Below are 13,800 nucleotides of genomic sequence, written 5' to 3'. Positions count from 1 at the left end.
TGCCTGTGTGATTTTAAGAAATCTAGAGTATAGTCAATAATGGCAGAGATTGAAGAAAGTAGTACAATAATTGAGAAAAGGCTGCTAAACTTGGCAGTTCAGAATTCACTGATGACTTACGAAAGGGCAGTGTGAAGGAGAATATGAAAAAAGAGTGGCAAAAAACACTTCACAAAGTCCAAGACTAGAAAAAAGGGAGTGATTAAGTATAGAAAGCAAATATAATTTCAAATATCTTCAAACTGCAAATACAAAATATTCCCAAAATACCTCCTAGTATATGAATTTTTACTTCAAGAGAAAAATCAAGTTAGATACTGCAACATAAAACACTTGAAATGTAATGGTTCTGCCTTCATAAAGAATACCAAAAGTCCCACCAGAAATAGTATAAAATCATTATTAGATTTTTGGCAATCCATGAACATGTTATCATACAAGGAAGAGAAAAAAGACTACTTATGACCTGGGTTTTTACAACTTCTTTAGTCAAAGAAATCAGTACAATAAAAAGGATTAAAAACTGGCTGGTTTGGCTCAGTGGATAGAGCGTTGGCCTGCGGACCAAAGGGTCCCAGGTTCGATTCCGGTCAAGGGCATGTACCTTGCAGGCACATCCCCAGTAGGGGGTGTGCAGGAGGCAGCTGATCGATGTTTCTCGCTCATTGATGTTTCTAACTCTCTATCCCTCTCCCTCTCTCTCTCTGTAAAAAATCAATAAAATATATTAAAAAAAAAAAAAAGGATTAAAAAAATAAAAATACATTAAAAGCCATTAAAGAAAACAGGTTTCTCACTGTAGCTATACTTTTTCCAAAGTTATAAGCTAGTAAGGAAACACACTGCCAATTGGAAATCTAAGTTGGCCCTGTGGAGAACGATGGGTAATGTGTCTTTTAAACAATAGCAAATAGAAAAATTCATGTGTTCAATTTTGTGAGCTGCTAAATCTAATGTTAGAGCTTGAATTTAATCCTAAAATTAGTCTTAGTTCAGTGAAAGCCGTATTATATTGGGACTGCTAGGGAAGGAAGTTGAGTTATATTCCTTTCACCTTTCATGACTCCAGCGTTCTATAATCAGCTTGTAAACATAAATTTACATACTGGTTTATCATTCCCAGATTATAAAAAATCATCCATCAGACTACACAGGCCCAGACTCAAATTGCACGAATATTCAGTACTCCAATTGACCTTCAAATTCCTAGGTCTGTCTTGACCCTCTGCTGAGCAGCAATTTACACTCAGGTCAAGTGTATACAGTTCTCAGGTTGTGAAAGTGCAATCAAAACAAAGTCTAATAGCACTGTCCAAAGGAACCTTCTATTAGATTAAAATTAATTATAGTTAAATTTAACATTCATTTCCTCCATCACAGTTGCCTTATTTCAAGTGCTAAATAGCCACATTTGGCCAATGGCTACTATATTGGACAGTGCAGGTGTATAGCAAACGTTTTTCCCTAAGATCTATTATTCCTCAGTGGAGTTTTCAACGGGCAAGAATGACAGGAAAACTGACAGGAAAACTAAGCAGGCAGGGTTTTAGCACCCATCTATTCCCCTTACATTTTGAAATTCTGCATGTTTGTTTGCTTTTCTTAACGAGCCTTACAGATGCTGTTGTGTGCAAAAGTGTGTGTGCGTGCTCTAAGTTTGAAAATTAGTGATATAGAGCAGAAATGGTCAATACACAAACCTCAGGCCAAAGCTGGACCCACCTCATACTTAGAACAATTTATAAAGAAAAATTTAATTAGCCAGTTTACATGAACTATCTAACTACCTGTCTATGAAGTAAAATTTGGAGGAGGGATGGGGGAAACTTGGTCTAAACTTGGAAAATTTGCATTTACTGCCAGAGATAGAGCATCTTTAATAAAAAAAAAAAAAAAGTTTCCACAGTTCATTCAAATCAAGGGAGAAAGCTCATTGGCCCAGCTTCCACTGCACCATTTATCAGCATTTATCAGGAGTTCATTCTGTGAACTTTGCAAATCAGATGCCCCATTCCACATTTTGTAATGAAGGATGCAATTAAGAAGGAGCATTTACTAGTATTTCCTTAATATTTACAATACTTTAACCGTTTTCTCTCTCTAGAATTTTTGGAAGAAGCTAAAGCAGCATATGAGAATGTAATTTAAACACAGGCAAATTATAAGATCACAGGTTTACTATACTACCACCTCAGGTCAAGTCTCTTTTTAATTAAAATCTTGAACTTCTAGTGGCTCCTCTAAAATTATTCTTTCTTACTGAGTACTTTGAACATGAAACTACACCCTCCCCCATAAAAGGGAAGGGAGAGAGGGGTAAGGACACTATACATTATTAAAGAAAATGCAGCTTTTCAAGTGCAAACTGGACATGTGTGCTGAATGGATTGCAACTAAAGTCTACAGTCACGTTCCACTGCTCTGGTCTTGAGGCCAAAGTAATTCCAGTTTTTGAAAAATTTCAGAACTATTTGTAAGAATTAGTAACAATTTCATAGTAAACTCACACATTTTAATAAGAATAAAATCATTAGGATTTCTGTTCTCTTAAAAGTATAAACCTAAAGATCTAATTTACTGGACATCTGTCCTATTAGTGTGGTTCAGTTACATCTGAAAAGAACCCACTGAACTACTCATGCTCTAGAACAGCGGTTCTCAACCTGTAGGTCGCGACCCCTCTGGCAGTCGAACGACCCTTTCACAGGAGTCGCCTAAGACCATCCTGCATATCAGATATTTACATTACGATTCATAACAGTAGCAACATTACAATTTGTTTGTTTGTTTTTAAGAAAGTCAAGGCTATTTATTACAAACATTACCAATTACTATTTGGTGGAGTAGATTGTTTACAAAGTAACTCTGAGATAGAAAGGAGGAGGATCCAAAAAAAAAATTACCAAAGCTAATACTGTGTAGAAGTCACATGTAAGAGGAAAGAAGCCCTCAACAGACAGGCTAGGCTAACTACTGTCCACGTTAGTTTGATCCTGGAAATCTCTAGCACACTCTATCTCAAAGCCTGAGTGAAAAGTTTTACATGACATCCTTACAGATGACAAAAAGAATGACTTACTCTGAAGAAAGATTTGGTATGGGGTGCTAAGCCATTTAGATTACGTTTCTTTACTAGTAGCTTAGCATGAAAGGCTTTTTAGCCTGCAACATGGCACACTGAATGGCAAACCAAATGAAAGACACTAACAGGTACTGTGCTAGCAAGTACTGTGGTTTTTCCATGAAATAAGTCATTCCATATAGTACAATGTTTTACCCCTTTAAGAAGAGCTGTTAATCATCCTGAATGACAATATAAATTATGTAGATTACTGCATTCTCATAAAGAGTTCCCCAAACATGACTTAAGCTAATTGATGAACATGCATTACTACACTTTCAGGTCTGGTCCTGCACTGAATGGTCCCAGACATGCTAGATAGGCTTTAAATATTTGTTTTCGTGTCTTGTAGATTAAGTCTACTGTCTTTACCAGGCTGTTACCTGTTTTTTCTTACAACAGACAGTGGAGGACAGTTCCCCATCCTCCCCCCTTCCCCCCACCGCACTCCCCTTAACCTCCCACATTACTCACAATCTACTTCTTTCTAATCTATTGAGGACTTAGAAGCCAGATAGCTTTACTTGCTACAAATATCTGAAATAAATGCCAACAAGTTCTGATTAAGAGACTCAATGGCTCTCCTATGACCAAAGCTTTAAGGTAAATGGACTTGGACAATTTGAGTGCCCCGCGTCTCCTTTGCTTAGTTTCTGCCTCTCAAGTGCATTTTATAATAGGTCAAAGATAAGAACACAGGCAAATCATTTGGATTAGGAAGAAAACAACTGAAAACTACAACTAAAACAGAACAAAAGATCATTTGGGAGGACGCTTATGTCTGAAGCAATGTTCTAGGTACTTTAATCATGATTATTTAACCCATATAATAATCATAAGAGGTAGCTGTTACCTCCATTTTCAGTTAGAAAACCAAGGCTCAGGAATTAAGTAATTTGCCTCAAAAAGTAACTGAGAAGCCCTCTCTCCAAAACCCATGGCCTTTCCACTACATGACACTGCAACCCAATCCTTATTCTTAAATTAGCTAATTGTCTTTACACTTTACTTCTGATGCTTTTATTGGAACCTGACCCATTCAAGTTTGCTTTCTTTCCCTAACCAGTTTCTATAACTAAAGAACAATGAATAAACGAACTAAGGCCAAATTAAGCTTAAGTCTACAAGTGTTCATCTGCTCAGAAACAAATTATCTTTGTAAAAGATCAGCCATATCTTCAGTTTGTATGGAGTGTGCAAAAATGGTGACATGTTTCCACCCCCCATACACTGACAGTTTCCAGTGACATTGAGTTAACACTTGACTTCTTCTCTAATGCTGTCCTCTACATTACAGAAAGCACTGCAAGCATATTTAGAAACTGGCTCAGTAATGCATTACATGCTCCCACGATTTGCAATAACATGATTTTCTTACTCTAAACACTGGAGGACAGGGCAGGAGATAAGAGGAACTTCTACTTTTCTAATTCCACTAAGGAACAGGGATAATATATTTGTCCCCTGTTAGGTACTTTACTACCTAGTTCAGGGCCTGGCACACATCAAAGACTATTTGTTTAATAAATGCATAACAGCACTCTTCTGAATTGGGTTTTGAAATCATCTTCTTTTACATTTTCTGACATACCCTTGTAATACTTAGAGAAAAATATCTTTCCTCTTACAGAAACTAAGAGCTTAAAAATGGCTCTTCTACTTAACATCAAAGACAAGGAATCTAAGACATACATGCCCCTCTCTATCCTATAAAAATGACTCTTGTCCCAAGAATATGAATAAACCTCCATCTGCCAAACTGCATACAGCTTTTAGATGCATTATAAATACACCTGTAGAACAAAGCTGCTACAAACACAGTCTCTGCAGTCCTAAAATATAAAACTAGCAGAATCAAAACCAAACAAGAAAAGCATTCAAACCTTTATAAAAAGACACAACTGAAAATATTTGCAAAATGTAAAAACTCAACAGGTCTATCTATGATCAGCAGGTTATGCAGCTAAACTGAGTGTTTTTCATCCCCAATGTAAAGTAATGAGATTATAGCAACATAATTCTAATATTTACAAAATGAAAAGGGGATCTTTTGCCATCTTGCAGTAGAAAAACCTTTGTTTCTATTAAAAAGATTTCTGCTGAAATATAAAAAGCCATCCCCAAATTCCTAGTTGAGTGTTAAAACACAAACCAAGCCTGACAAGCCACGAACAGCAGGAAATTACCCTGCACAGTTTCTTACAAGACTATTATTTTATGAATTTACAGACTGTGTAAAGATCGACCACTTATGAATAGGTACAGGTAAGTTACAAGCTTGAAAAAGCAAACTTTTTTGAACATCTACAATGTTAACTCACTTTAGAAGGTATAGGTATAAAGTAAAAAAACAGGGCTCTATGCAATTTCTTACTAAAACAAGCTCGGAAATTGATGTTTCCAATCACATTACATTAATTAAAACTGGCCAATGAACTACTTTACAATCAATTAATTGTAATATTAAGGGTGTAAGTGGGTACTCACCTTAAAAATGTCCACAAGACTCTATTCTTATTTGCTAACAATAACTAATTTTACGGCAAAAACCAAGGAACTTTCTGAATTGAATAAAAATGTTTGCTAAATGATCTTTTGGTGGAGAAAAGTCTACAGATATCCTGGATGGTTTTCTTAAGGCAAATAAGAAAATCCTCACACTGTGGTACACTTATGAAATCCATTTTATATTATTTCTCCCATTTCTGTGTTACATTTGCTTATTTATTTATTCACATTAAAACTCCTCAAACTCCATTTAACTAATCGATTTACTCTTCTATGTCAAAGAAACACTTTTCAAGGCGAGTCAAAACTAGAATAACACATGTATTTGCAGTGTAATAGCCAATTTATTATCTCATTAGGCTCCAACAAAACATCCTTGCAGCCAGTGGTACACGTTCAATCCATATGAAAATCAGAAGAGAGGAAATGAAAAGGAGCTAGGAATACAGAACCATTCGGAATTCTGAAAATAATTCAAATTTCAGGGGCCATTTTTGAAAAAGATGGAATTGGAAGTTTGCGTGACCATTTGCTTATTAACCATTACCTTCCATGTGTCACTTAAAACACCAGAATGTAAACTATTCCACACTGTAACAGGCCCGGCGCGGCAGAGGGGAAATGCTGCTTCCAATCGCGTTTACCTGGGATGGCCCTTTCAAAGGCGGAGATGACAACAAACCCGTAGCATTTAGCCAAAGGGTCGAGAGGAAGGAATGACAAAAACCAACCCAGGAGCTGTTTTTCCTTTGTTTAGGATCAAAAGGAAACCATTAACCACATAAGGATTAAGTAAGCAGAAGACACAAGTACCCAACCCAGGGACAGTATCTCCCCGCCGCCCCCAGGAGAGAACAAAACAACTCAAGTTGCACATTTGAGGACCAAGTTTGAAATACGCGAAATCCCTTCGCTCGCTCTCCAAAGGCGGGTGGGAAAACCTGCCAGGCTCCGCTCCGAGGAACTTTCCCAAGTGAGGGAGAAGGGCCGCCGGCTCGTCGGGGCGAGCGCACCCCGGCACCCCCAGACCAGAATGGCCAACAAAGGTTACGGGGCCAGAAAGCAAGTGGACGCCACGGATCGCCCGCTCCCAACACGGCTTCCCGGCGACTCCTCACCCAGAGCCGTCTCTCCGGCTCTGGAAACCCGCACCGCAAACTACCAACTGCTGCTCGCGACCGAGGGGAAGGGCCCCCGCGGGCCCCGGGCCGGCCGGCGGGCAGCTCCGGGCGCCGACCCCTTCCCGGTGGCCTGCCCGGCCCCGCGTTCCCGCACCCCGAGCGCCGGGCGCCCCGCCGCCCGGACCTGGCCGCACCTCGGCACCAGCCCCCGTGGCGAGGCGAGGCGAGGCGAGGCGACGCGGAGCCTCCAGGACCCGAGCTCCGCACGAACACACCCCTGGCCCCAGGGGCCCGCCGGCCGCGCGGCTTTACCTGGACCGAGGCTCCGGGTCCCGCCCCGTCGGAGCCGGGGGTCCGGGACCTTTTGTTCCTTCCTCTTCCGAACGGGATGAGGGGCTGAGAGGGGAGAGGGGAATGGGAGGTTGGAGGCGGAACTGAAAACACTCTGGCGGCCGCCCGGCCTCCCGCCCCGCCTCCCCAGCGAGTGCCCGGCCCGCGGCCCCGGCGCGCGGGGAGGGGACGCGGGCCCGGACGCCGCCCGCGAGAAGGAGGGGGTGGGGACGCGCGTCCCGCCGCCGCCGCCCCTCCTCCCCTCAGGCGCGCGCCCGCATCCCTCCCACCCCGGGCCGCCCGGACGACCGAGCCCTCCCCGCCGCGCCCGCCGGCCCACCTCCGCTTCCGCCCCGCGCCCTCCGCCGCCGGCCGCAGCGGCGCGGCGCACCCACCTCCGGGAGGCTCGCTCGGAGCTCGCGGGCTGCTGGCTGGGAGCTGTTCCTCCGCCGCCGCGGCCGCGCGGTAGACCCGCCTCCCACCCCAGGCCGCGAGCCCCGCCGATTCGCCGGCGCAGCCCCGGGGCTGGCACCCTGCCGCCCGCTGATTGGCGCCCCCGGCCGCCCGTTAGGGCGCGAGGCACGCCGGCCGATCGCAGCCCTCGGCACGCACGGAAGGCAGGACAAGCGGAGGAGGGAAGGAAGGAGGCCGAGCTCCCGAGCAGGGCCGGGGCGCGAGCGGGGCTTCGAGAGTCCCGGCCACTACCTCCCCGCCTCCTTCCCCCCCCAACTCCCGGCCCGCCCTGCCCTCTCGGCCCGACCGGCGGCGCGCGCAGCCAATCAGCGCGCGAGGTGCTCGGGGTGTGAGCCGCGCGTCGGGAGCCTCGAATCGGAAGGGAGACGTCGCTCCCTGATTGGTCCCGCCTCCCCCGTAGAGCGTGAGGCGAGGCGAGGCGCGGCCGGGCCCGCGGCGGTGGGCGAGGTGGGGTGGGACGCCCCCGGTTTCGGTTGACTTCGTCTTTGGGGAGCTCCCAGGAGAGACTGTGGGAGGGGATGGCGGGGAAGCACGTGTCCTGCCGCAGCGGGGAGACAGCCCCGGGGTGACCTGTCCCCCTGCCTCGGCCCTGGGTCCCCTGCTCGGTCTCTCCAGCGCCATTGGGTGGGGCCTGTGAGGGCCGCCGCTGGGCCCACCTTCCCTCAGCAAGCCGCGGAGGGGCAAGTGCTCATCCCCTCGGAGGACCCGAGCCCGCCTGGAGGACAGGACGAGCCAGGGGCCGGAGGACGGTTCCGCCGAAGCCGCGGTACTGAAGCCACTCCGGGCGCGCCCCTAGGCGAATGAGCGGGCGGGTGGGCGGGGCCCCCGGGCTGCGAGATGGGGGCGGGGTCCGGGATGTAAATACGCCCCTGGGGCGGGGACCTGTGGGCTTTAGGGCCAGGGTGAAGGGTGCCAGGTTTAACCTGAAGCTTGGCTCTCTCTTCGGTAACAAATGCAGCTGATGATGCGTGCTGTGAACGACCCTTGTGAAGTCCGAGAAATAAGCCCGATGCCCCTTCGTTGCCGGATTCTCTTTCCCTTCATTTCTCCGCTGTTCGGTGATGGTAGGCCCCCAGCATCTGCGCTGCAAGGCCCTTAACTGCCAGTAAGCTGCTCGCTGCCCAAAGCTGGTGGGGGCGTAACTGCACTCGGGTCACTTCGCTTTCACCCCAGGGACACCCAGATCTCTGCTGAACTATGGAACCCAACTAATCAATCACATCCGGTATTTATTGAACACTTAGTACGTCGGGCAGGGAGCACCACAGAACTAAAGTTAAAGAGAAAGTTAGGTCTCACACAGGTTGGTGGTTGGTGGCAGAGACAAGGCAGTTTTCGGGGCTCCCTGTGCAGCGCTCGATTTCATGGGCTCCTGCGTGAATTTCATGTGGCGGCTTAAGCAGGAAAGGGGCACTGACAATATAAACGAGTCAACAAGAAGCACCAGCAGTCAGAGTTCTTGAAGTGTTTGCTTTCCTTTCGGATATGAAGGCTCCTCCGAGCAAGGTGTCTTGTGGAGAGGTACCTGGCCATGCCCTGAGTCTTACAGTTTTTCCAGAAGTCCTTTCAGAATCTTCATGCCCACCATCTCCCTCCTCGAACACAGAAGTACTCTTCCCACCGAAAAGTTGTGTTGAAGGACACGAACCCCGGAGATGGGCAAATTGTGGTTTTTAGTTCTACTGTGTGTTCCGAATCTGTGGCCTTCGGCAAGTGGAACTCACCTGCAATGATAGCTATTCAAATGTAGTTGTGTGGTGATTAAATAAAACAATACCTATCACAGGGCTTTGACGTTCAAAGGAAATCAGTAATTGATAACATTTCTTCCCTCCCGTCGCCTTCATGTATTTATGCTAAGGTAAACTTAGCAGAAATTCTTCAGAACTTGACCCCCAGGGCGTTTTCTTCCATTGCCAGCTTAGAGGCAGCTCTACTCACCCACCTTGTAAAATAGCTTGTGAAAGCGGCCCAGGAAGCCAACTGATGGAACTGATCCATCTCCTAAGCCTCTGCTTCCATATCCCGGAGCCACCAGGGAGGATGGTCTAGGCCAGGGCAAAGGCTCTTCAATTTACAAGTAGGAAGGCTGTTTCTGGTTTTTGGTCCTTCCTGCTGACCCACGCCAACCATTTTAATATGAAATGGCCTATTAAAAGCTACCCTGGGCCTGGCATGCATGGCTCAGTGGTTGAGTGTTGACCTAGGAGGTCACATTTCAATTCCCAGACAAGGCACATGCCAGGTTGCAGGCTCGATCCCCAGTAGGGGGCGTGCAGGAGGCAGCTGATCAATGATTCTCATCATTGATGTTTCTCTCTCCCTCTCCCTTCCTCTGAAATCAATAAAAATTTATTTTTTTAAAAAAAAATAAAGCTACCCTGGGTCACACAAATATTTTTTCCTATGTGACCAGGATGTACATTTGGTATCCATCTGGGTGATGGGGGATTCCTGAGCTGGCGGGATTCCAGAAGAATCTGCTATGGGAGTTAGGGTACAATTAAAGGGTACAGTAATTCAGTAGATGATATGCTTGAAGTTTAAGACCATCTTCCCGAAGCGTCAGACTTTTGAGTCCCTAACTTCCATTCTGGAATCCTTTTAGGATCTGTGAGATTGAATAAATGGGAGGAGGGGCAATCTGGCTACCAATGCAGTTCCCATAGGGTTTTGAAATGGGAACATGCCTACTGTCCCCTCTGCTAGAAATGTGTCTAAACCAAAGTGGGTCAAGACAGAAACTGAAGGCAGATGGAGAAGGATTGCCGTGGCAACAATCAACTGGGAAATCCACTAGGGTACTTCAAGACCTATCATCAGTAGATTCCTATTGCATAAATTATATTGAGTGAATCTTATTTTTATGTGAATAGACACTAAGTTTAACCCTTCATCACTCATGACACTGCAAAGTCAATGAAATTAAAATCAATTCAGAATCAACTTAAAAGTAGTTAAGTGTACTAGAAAGACATACATTGGGGCCTTGACTTACGAGTGTCCCGACTAACGAGTTTTTTGAGATACCAACTCCGCGGATTTTTTGCATTGAGTTGATAGAGTAATTTGAGTTAACGAGCTCCTGAATGAGCTCGGTCTCGGAATGAATTAAACTCATAAGTCAAGGCCCCACTGTATAAGAAAAATGGTAATGGTTGCTTCTGGAATGAGAACTTGGAAGTCATGAGTGGAAAACTTAAAGTTCATCATTATTTCTTCTGTAGTTTGAATTTTTAAAAATATTTATCCACGTGTTGATTTTCCAAAAGATACAACTCGTAGTCCATCTCTCTTATGAAATCTGGAAAGCCTTTCCTGGATGATATTAATCTCTGATTAATCTTGGCCTGTTACTTTAGTCTTGAGAAGGTTTTTAGCTTTCTCATGTATGTATGTTTTGTCTCCCCATTTAGATTGTACATTCCTGAAGGATAAGGAAAGCATCTCATTCTCAGTTGTCTTCCCACACCCTTACCAAAAGACTAAGTAACTGAAGTGGAATACAGCATTTGTATAGCATTCTGTGTGTGCTATAGGTCCACAAGCATTCTACACAGCTTTGCCCCATCGTTCTCAATACAGCCATTGAGCATCTCTTCAACATCTGATCTCTGTATTTACTCATCCTGGTGGGGCTAAGTTGAAGTGAGCATTGCTACTTCTTAAGGAAACATCCAGTTATTTGCAACTGAAAGGACACTGATTTCATGAAATAACCTAAGTAAAAATTGTAAACAACAAATGTTGTGGGGTTACTTTTGTTGTAAGTAATGATAGAAAAAATTCAATATCAGCTGGATTTTTATCTCAATACAATGAAATTTTATGTTTTAAAAGAATTTGTATTGAAGATGTGTACACCTGCCTACACACACACACACACACACACACATTCCTTATTCACATGCTAGCTTTTGTTAAAAATGAAAACTAACATCTGATGGAGACAAGAATAAAGCATATACAAAAAAAAAAAAAGGATCCAGCAAGTATTTATCTGTATCTGTTATGTGCCAATCATAAAAGCAATGGTTGATTATGGTGGAAAATTATTATTCTGTGGCCAAAATCACTCAAGAAAACAAACCATTGAGGTAGGGTTTTTGTTTGTTTTTCTTTAAATATATATTTTTATTGATTCAGAGAGGTAGGGAAAGGGAGAGAGAAATAGAAATCTCAATGATAAGAGAATCATTGATTGGCTGCCTCCTGCACACCCCCCCACTGGGGATTAATCGAGCCACAACCTGGGCATATGCCTCAACAGAGAATCAAAGGTGACCTCTGGTTCATAGGTCAATGCTCAACCACTGAGCCATACCAGCTGGGTGAGTTAGGGATTTTTTTTTTTAAAGAGGTAAAGAGACTGAGAGAAAAGTTGCCTCTTGTTGAGAGAAAAATATTTGGGGAAAACAAGTTATATTTCTTATTCTCCAGACAGCTGACAATATAATATTTCTTACTTATACATTTAAAAACAAATGATCATTGGCTTTATTGATCATTAGATAGCTAATTCAGTGACTGTTCAAATATTACTTGTAGTGTTATAATACAATGCCAATGCAATGAATACTCCCATAAAGGCATTTAAATATTATCTAAAATCTACATATTTTGGGGGTGGGGAAAACAGGCCAATATCTAAACCCTAAAAGAACAAATGTACAAAATATTTACAATTCTATTATGAGGGGGCATAATTTGGTAGTCATATGTTAACACTAGGGCCTTATGCCTTATTTATAACTAGAGGCCTGGTGCACAAATTCGTGCACGGGAGGGGTCTGGCCAGCTCTCTCCGATAGGGGGGCCAATCGGGGCCTGGCCTGCCGGAGGGAGGGGCCACGGAGGTTGGCTGGCCCTCCAGTCCCTGATTGGGCCAGTTGGCTGGCTGCAGTGCGCATCATAGTGACCGATCATTCCAGTCGCATGGCTTTTATGTATATACTAGGGGCACAGTGCATGAATTCATGCACCTTGGAAGGAACTGTGGGCTGCGAGGCTGCATTGGGCACAGGGGTGGGTCTCGGCCCATCCTCTGTGTCCCCGCCTGGCCTCTCCTGCTGCGGGCCCCGCTCCTGCTGCCACTGCTCCCATGTGCTGGTGGCACCAACCCCCCTCGCATCCACTGATGGCGCAGAGCAATTGGGACCAGCACCAGCAGTGGGTGTGACCGGGACCGGCGCCATCAGTGGTTGCGAGCAGCAGCTGCTTCCCCAATCGCCCCTCAGGAGCAGGGGGAGGTGGAGAAGCTGTGAGGGGCAATCGGGACTGGCACCTGCTGACAGCACCAAATGATCGGGACCAGTGCCAGGCGCTGGCAGCAGGTGCGAGCAGAGGCTCCAGCACTGGCTGCAGGTGTGAGTGGGGCTGGCGCTGGCAGTGAGTGGGAGCAGGGCCAGCACTGGCAGCAGGTGCAAGCGCCAGGTGGGACCATGGCGCAGTAGCAAAGAATTTTTAGTAACCACCAGAGGCTCACCCTGATGACAGCGACCAGTGCCCTGTCTTGGTCTGGTGCCCCCACTCACCTCTTCCACTATCTCACTGCAACCATCGCCTGCCATGTTCCATGCACACCCCTGCTGGTCAGCGCACATCATAGCGACCAGTTGTTCAGTTGTTCGGTGGTTCCGCCATTCCGTCTATTTGCGTATTAGCCTTTATTATATAGGATAGATTGTCTGTGTGTGACAATATTGACTGAGCCAGACTGCTGGTAGGCAGGATAAGTGTGTGAAAGTATAATACTCTTGGGAAATTTCAAGCTTATTAGCATAATTGTTCTGATGAATACTGAAGAGCTTATTGAACTTAACTGACTAGAGTAGACAATAGATGCATAATCAGTGTCCTAATAATTGATTTAATGAGCCCCAATTGTTTGTCTTTACTGTAAACAGTTCTCAGTTATGAAAAAGACATTTTGGTGAGGGAGTCTGACAATTGTGTTACCTGATAAATGGCCAGAATATAATTAATGGTGAGAGAAAGCCAATTATTACTGGGTCCTAAAGACTTCAGTGCTGTATTTCAAGGGGTAAATTACATAGCTACATAGAGTTTTCATTTCAGCTCTTTCTTGCCTTCATACAATCATGGAGCTTGATCAATACCCTTATTTTGGAGCTAAGAAAACCAAGAACTAGGCTTCTCCAAAGTTCTATGGCCACTTAGTGTCAGGGATTATACACATAGTGGCTACCTTTTCTGCTCTGGCACTGCTCACTAACTCTTCTCCCT

At 45.0% G+C, this 13,800-nt stretch overlaps 1 protein-coding gene and 1 long non-coding RNA gene across 7 annotated transcripts in view; one reads left to right on the top strand and one right to left on the bottom strand.

Moving 5' to 3' along the window:
* Window positions 1-7,623, bottom strand: part of SMAD2 (SMAD family member 2) — a 63,823-nt gene extending 56,200 nt beyond the window's left edge. For 4 of the 6 annotated variants that reach the window (XR_004969859.1, XM_036321467.1, XM_036321471.1 and 1 more), the window contains exons 1-2: window positions 7,476-7,623; window positions 7,063-7,146 (exon numbers count right to left, since the gene is read on the bottom strand). The gene's annotated coding sequence lies outside the window, so the exon portion shown is untranslated. Of the gene's footprint in view, window positions 1-7,062; window positions 7,245-7,475 lie in introns of those variants that run through there. The other 2 variants (XM_036321469.1, XM_036321468.1) reach the window with 2 other exon arrangements.
* Window positions 7,624-7,892: 269 nt separating this feature from the next.
* Window positions 7,893-11,519, top strand: LOC118662727. The gene is made up of 3 exons (XR_004969860.1): window positions 7,893-8,320; window positions 8,513-8,779; window positions 10,971-11,519. It is a non-coding gene; the product is annotated as an uncharacterized LOC118662727 (long non-coding RNA).
* The last annotated feature ends 2,281 nt before the right edge of the window (window positions 11,520-13,800 follow it).

This window comes from Myotis myotis, unplaced genomic scaffold (assembly GCF_014108235.1).
Source record: "Myotis myotis isolate mMyoMyo1 unplaced genomic scaffold, mMyoMyo1.p scaffold_m19_p_9, whole genome shotgun sequence".
In the NCBI taxonomy this organism is placed as follows: Eukaryota; Metazoa; Chordata; class Mammalia; order Chiroptera; family Vespertilionidae; genus Myotis; species Myotis myotis.
This window is presented reverse-complemented; position numbering and strand designations above follow the sequence as displayed.